Consider the following 7,001-nt stretch of genomic DNA (forward strand, 5'->3'; position numbering starts at 1 on the left):
TGCAGCGTCGTAGACCGCCTTTTTTATATTTTTTTATCGTTGTATTTGGTCGTTGCGGACGTCGCAAGACATCCTGTTCAAGTTCGGTGGTTGATCCTTCCACTCAGTTTTTTATTACAGAGGCCAACCGGCTCTCTGACCGAACACGCTGAGCTACCGTGCCGGCGTCGGCTAATCCCGCGCGGCCTTTTCTCTGCAGACAAAACTCTGTGGCATATGGGAAGGTGTCGTCGAGTGACTGGAGGAATATAAAAGTTTCACTAAATTGTATTTCCACTGCTGACAACTGCATGAAGAAAACGTTTGGAATGTACAAGACGGCCGGCCGCGGTGGTCTAGCGGTTCTAGGCGCTCCGTCCGGAACCGCGGGACTGCTACGGTCGCAGGTTCGAATCCTGCCTCAGGCATGGATGTGTGTGATGTCCTTAGGTTAGTTAGGTTTGAGTAGTTCTAAGTTCTAGGGGACTAATGACCACAGATGTTAAGTCCCATAGTGCTCAGAGCCATTTGAACCATTTTTTTTTTTTTTTTTTTTTTTGTACAAGACGACTTAGACAAAATTTCTAGTTGATGGTATGCTCGCAAATTGCTCGAAATGTACAAAAATGTAAAATAAAGCGGATGAGAAGGAGTAACAGCTACTGGTCTCGCGGTAGCGTTCTCGCTTCCCGAGCACGGGGTCCAGGGTTCGATTCCCGGCGGTGTCAGGAATTTTTCCTGCCTCGAGATGACTGGGTGTTGTTGTGTCGTCTTTATCATCATCATTCATCCCCATTACGGTCGGAGGAAGGCAATGGCAAACCACCTCCAATAGGACCTTGCCTAGTGAAGTATGGGACTCATCATCATCAACGTTCGAATACAACATTAGTAGGGTGCAGCTTGACACAGTCATTAAATATCGCTGCAAAGCGATATGGAATGGAATGAGCACGTCAGGTTGGTAGTAAGGAAGCTGAACACTCCATTTCATTGCGAGAATTGTGGGGAAATGTAGCCCATCCATAAAGGAGAGAGCGTATAGAAGACCTGTGCGACGCATTCTTGAATACTGTTCGATTGTTTGTGATACGCATCAGGTTTGACTGAAGGGCGCCGTCTAAGCAATTCAGAAGCGTGTGCTGCTAGATATATTATCGGTAGGTTCAATCAGCATGCACATATTACGGAGATGCATCGCCAACTTAAATGTGAATGCTTGGATGGAAGACGACGCTCTTTCCGCAAGGCACTGTTGCGCGAATTTAGAAAACCGGCAATGAGGCTGACTGTAGAACGATTTTACTGCCGCCAACGTACGTTTCGCGTAGGGACCATGAAGATAAAATGCGAGAGAGCTCGTACAGAGGCTTTTAGACAGTCGTTTTCAAAAAATGGTTAAAATGGCTCTGAGCACTATGGGACTCAACTTCTGAGGTCATCAGTCCGCTAGAACTTAGAACTACTTAAACCTAACTAACCTAAGGACATCACACACATCCATGCCCGAGGCAGGATTCGAACCTGCGACCGTAGCGGTTTCGCGGTTCCAGACTAGCGCCTAGAACCGCACGGCCACTCTGGCCGGCCAGTCGTTTTCCCCTCGCTCTATTTGCGAGTGGAATATGTGGTTTGCGGAGTTTGTATACAGATGTAGATATTACCGAGGAAATAACTGAATGGAGAACAGATTGCAGCTTTCAATTGGCCCGTGGCACGCGCTAGTGTAGCCGTGTAGAGACGTCCGCGGGTCGGTCGGACACATAATTTCAACTCGTGCCATACAATGACCAAAACGTATACTCCGAAGAAACTGTTGTACCGTCGTAAAGCCGTATAAATGATTCCATTGAGTTCAGAGGTTTCTCAGCCTGCAGCCGCGTCATGTCTGAAACGAGAACTGAAGCGTCAGAAGACTCCACACGTGGTCCTCCGAAACAGGCGGACAGCCGCTATACACTCGCTTTTCAGTAGCGAAGAAATTTTCGTCGTTCACTAAATGAGACAGGACAAAGTTACGGCATCCGCGGGTGCTGCTCGCGACTCTCCAGCGCTTACCTGTGGTGGGCTGTGGGGGCGGGCTGCCGTCGCTGTGTGTCCGGAGCTGTGGCGTGCTCCGCAGCTGTTCCGGTCGCGGCGCGCTGCTATAGTGTACTGTGGCGCGTGCCAGCTGGCCGCGGCAAACACGCCGCGTCTACCCCTCCCGCCACGCCGGTGGCGCCGCCACGCGGCCGGCGAACGCACCTCGGCGTCCGCACCCAAAACAAACACGCGTGGCGGATTAATGGCCGTAGCCCCGGGTCTTAATTTAGGGCGCGGGCTGCCCAGCCCTGAACTTTCACAGCGTTTCACAAGTCCTGCCGGGGCGGCATTTAATCTGCGACGAGTTTTAAAAGGTCTGCCTCACTGGCAGGCATTTCACAGGTCAGTACCGCGTGGATATTTTCATCGCCACTTGCTGTCAAAAGATTTGACGTGCAGAAAGCTGTTTGTTTCTAAGGACGTGGCAGTCCGAGGAAAAGACTCTCACCGAAAATCTATGTCAGCAGTGATATATTAGAACAAGTTAACCCATTTAAACGCAGCGATAACCGCATGCTGTGGCCTCACTTGATACGAAATCGTCAGCGTGAGCGAGTTCCGTTGTGCGCGAAAGTAATGTGCCAGCCAACGGAAGCACGACCCACAACAAGACCAGACGCAACTAAAGAAACTACTGTTTTTTTGCCGCGCGGGATTAGCCGAACGGTCTGTTGCGCTGCAGTCGGCTGGTCCCAGCGGAGGTTCGAGTCCTCCCTCGGGCACGGGTGTGTGTGTTTGTCCTTAGGATAATTTAGGTTAAGTAGTGTGTGAGCTTAGGGACTGAAGACCTTAGCAGTTAAGTCCCATAAGATTTCACACACACAAACTACTGGTTTCCATCCTTCTCTTGGATTCCGACTTTGAATGGGCACTGGCTAAGTCAGAAATATATATAACTGTTAATTACCTGTATTGTGTTTAAGTGAAAATTTTCGCATATATATAGGCCTATATAAAAAAAGGCGAGTACAGCTCCATTCTGAAAAGAAACGCCTAACTGTGCCCAAAAATTAAAAAAAAAATGCTTTTCCGTGCTATACTGATGGAAAAAAGTCGCAGCACCAAGAAGGAGTTGTGCGACATAAACGAAAGTTGACAGGGTTGTTTCTACATCCGAAAGCTAACGTCTTTTCAAATTTCGCGCCAATCGCATTAGAGTGGCGCTAGTAGCGCCACTATGAGGACACAAATCAGGTTTACTTTAAGTACATGCTGTAACAGTCGTGGGCATTAGTTACGTTGGAGATTGAACGTGGTGAGTTGATGTTAGTCCAGAGTGCCTTTAAGGCACTCACTGAATTTGAACGAGGTCGTGTAGTAGGGCTACGGGAAGCTGGATTGACTGAGTACATCGAAAAAGTTCAAAGAAAGGCAGCATGTTTTGTATTATCGCGAAATATGGGAGAGAGTGTCACAGAAATGATAACGGATTTGGACTGTAAATCATTAAAAGAAAGGCGATTTTCGTTGCGACGGAATCTTCTTGCGAAATTCCAATCACCAACTTTCTCCACCGAATGCGAAAATATTTTGTTGCCACCGATCTACATAGGACGGAACGATCACCACGATAAAATATGGAAAAATCAGAGCTCGTACGGAAAGATATAGGTGTTTATTCTTACCGCCCGCTATACGAGATTGGAATAATAGAGAATTGTGGTTCAAAATGGTTCAAATGGCTCTGAGCACTATGGGACTTAACATCTGTGGTCATCAGTCTCCTAGAACTTAGAACTACTTAAACCTAACTAACCTAAGGACATCACACACATCCATGCCCGAGGCAGGATTCGAACCTGCGACCGTAGCAGTCGCGCGGTTCCGGACTGAGCGCCTAGAACCGCTAGACCACCGCGGCCGGCTAGAGAATTGTGAAGGTGGTTCGATGAACCCTCTGCCAGGCACCTAAATGTGATTTGCAGAGTATCCATGTAGATGTAGATGGATGTTCCTTTTACGATGTTGCAGAAAGGCTTGACGGAATGTAGCCACTGTACATGATTGATGGCAGCGGTGGTCACGACAATGTACGGTATCAAGAAGACTGGTTTCCGTACGGCCACGTGGCACAACCGAGAGAAGACCGTCGTGTTCGGGGTATGGGTTTGCGCAACGTAATGCATCTGCAGCAGCAATTTGAGCAACAGTTTGCGCCACAGTGCCACAACGAACTGTTATAGCCGGCCGCGGTGGCCGAGCGGTTCTAGGCGCTCCAGTCTGGAACCGCGCGATCGCTACGGTCGCTGGTTCGAATCCTGCCTCGGGCATGGGTGTGTGTGATGTCCTTAGGTTAGGTTTAAGTAGTTCTAAGTTCTAGGGGACTGATGACCTCAGAAGTTAAGTCCCATAGTGCTCAGAGCCATTTGAACCATTTTTTTGAACTGTTATAAATCTGTTACTTTAAGGAAAGCTTCGAGCCAGACGGCCGTGCTGCGTGCATTCAACTGGCACCAAACAAAATCATTTGCGTCTTCAGTGGTGTCAAACGATAGCTCAATGGAGGGCAGCGTGGAGGTCTGTTGCGTTTTTTGGTGACACCGGCTTCTGCCTCGTCGCCAGTGTGTGTGACTAGGGCCTCCCGTCTGGTAGACCATTCGCCTGGTGTAAGTCTTTCGATTTGACGCCACTTCGGCGACTTGCGCGTCGATGGGGATGAAATGATGATGATTAGAACAACACAACACCCAGTCCCTGAGTGGAGAAAATCTCCGACCCAGCCGGGAATGGAACCCGGGCCCCCTAGGATTGATATTCTGTCGTGCTGACCACTCAGCTACTGGGGGCGGACCTCGTCGCCAGTGATAACCGTGTTTTGGTTAGTAGGAGGGCAGCAGAGGGCCTGCAACCAACCTGTCTGCATACTAGACACGCTGGACCTACAACTGGAATTATAGTCTGCGGTGCGACATCGTATGACAGCAAGAGCACTGTCGTGGTTATCCCACGCGCTATGATTGCAAATATGTACGTCACTCTGGTGATTCGACCTTCTGTGCTTCCGTTCATGAATAGCATTAGAGGGATGTTTTCCAGCAGGTTAACGCTCGCCCACATACTGCTGTTGTAATCCAACATGCTCTACAGTGTGTCGACATGTCGCCCTGGCCTGCTCGAACGCCCGTCGAGCACATACGGAACATCACCGGATGACAACTACAGCGCCATCCACAACCAGCATTAACCGTCCCTGTATTGACTGACCACGTGCAACAGGCATGGAACTCCATCACACAAAGCGACATCCGGCACCCGTACAACACAATAGCATGCCTGCATTCAACATTCTGGTGGGTACACCGACTATAAATGTATCAGCATTTCACATTTGTAATGGCGTATCTCGCTCTTACACTAACCAGTGATCTTGTCATGTTAATCACTTAAATATATTACCTAGACACATGCATTCCCGAAGTTCCATTATCCTACATTGTGTTTTGTTATCGCGATATTTTTTCATTAGTGTATTAGGATTAAGAAGAGAATTTAGAATTAAGAAGAGAAACTGAAGAAGCAAGAGAAAAATGGATGAAGCAGAAATACGACGAAATAGAGAAAATGGAGAGAGAGAGGGAAAGTATGAAATGATGTATAGACTGGCTAGTGAGATAGTTTTTGAATGTAAAAGAAAGAGGAATAACATGGAAACAGAAAGAGCGGATGGTACTCTAGCAGAAGAACCACAGGAGCTTTTGAACAGATGGCAAGAATACATTGAATGTCTGTATAAGGGGGATGAAATGCAAAGCGAAATTAAGGTTGAAGAGGAGCAATACGTGCCGGAAAATGGAAAGGGATTTTCCATCTTGGAAGCAGAAGTAGAAAAGGCGCTGAAGGAGATGATGAATAGGAAGGCGTGTGGAATTGATGATTTGCCAGCAGAACTGTTGAAGAGTCTGGGAAACAAGGCAAGAAAAGAAATAGTCTACCTCTGTAACGAGATATATGACAAAGGGGAATGGCCTGACGACTTCGTTGCAACAGTTATGATACCAATAGAGAAAAAGAGAAACACTAAAAAATGTGAAGAGCACCGGACCACCAGTCTAATTTCTCATGCAGCTAAAGTCTTGCTGAGAGTGTTGAATAGAAGGTTATATGGCAAGCTGGATAGAGGGATTGCAGAGGAGCAGTTCGGATTTAGAAGAGGAAAAGGAACAAGAGATGCTATTGGCCTGCTAAGAACTATAGGGAAAGATATATGGAAAAGGGTAGAGAAATCTTCGCTGTTTTTATAGATTTAGAAAAGGCTTTTGGCAGAGTTCAGTGGAACAAGCTGATGGATATTTTGAAGAGGAAAGGAGTAGATTGGAAAGAGAGACGACAGATACAGAATTTATATTCACACCAGAAAGTAAGGATAAGGATTGAAAATGAAATGTCGGAAGGAAGCAGCATTGGATGAGGTGTTAGACAAGGTTGTTGCCTTTCCCCACTGTTATTTAACGTATACCTTGAAGAGATTATTGCGAAAAGCTTAGATCGGGAAAGAGGAATCTGTATTGGTGGACAGAGCATAGAATGTATAAGATTTGCTGATGACATGGTATTAGTGGCAGAAAGTGAGCGGACAGTGAATAACATACTCAAAGATCTGAATGAAGCTTGTGTGGAATATGGGATGCAAATAAACACAGCAAAAACAAAGAGTATGGTCATCAGTACAAAGCGCAGACCGTCCAATATTAAAACACGACAATCTACGATTAGCCAAGTAAGTGAATTTAAATATCTCGGAAGCACAGTAACTGAAGACTTGAGATGTCACCAGGAGGTGAAAACTCGAATTGCCGTAGCGAAGGAGGCATTCAACAGAAAGAGGAGACTCATATGTGGCAAATTATATAAAGGACTAAGGAAAAGGCTTGGCAAATGTTTCGTCTGGAGTGTGGCACTATATGGGGCAGAAACATGGACACTGAGACGAGAGGATGAAA

The 7,001-nt window shown here is 47.0% G+C and overlaps 1 protein-coding gene across 1 annotated transcript in view; it reads right to left on the reverse strand.

The window, feature by feature from the left end:
* LOC126236100 (sialin) overlaps nt 1–2,143 on the reverse strand; it is a 415,633-nt gene extending 413,490 nt beyond the window's left edge. The window contains exon 1 of the mRNA XM_049945170.1: nt 2,038–2,143. The gene's annotated coding sequence lies outside the window, so the exon portion shown is untranslated. The remainder of the gene's footprint in view (nt 1–2,037) is intronic.
* Nucleotides 2,144–7,001: the final 4,858 nt, after the last annotated feature.

Source organism: Schistocerca nitens, chromosome 2, assembly GCF_023898315.1.
Source record: "Schistocerca nitens isolate TAMUIC-IGC-003100 chromosome 2, iqSchNite1.1, whole genome shotgun sequence".
NCBI lineage: Eukaryota > Metazoa > Arthropoda > Insecta > Orthoptera > Acrididae > Schistocerca > Schistocerca nitens.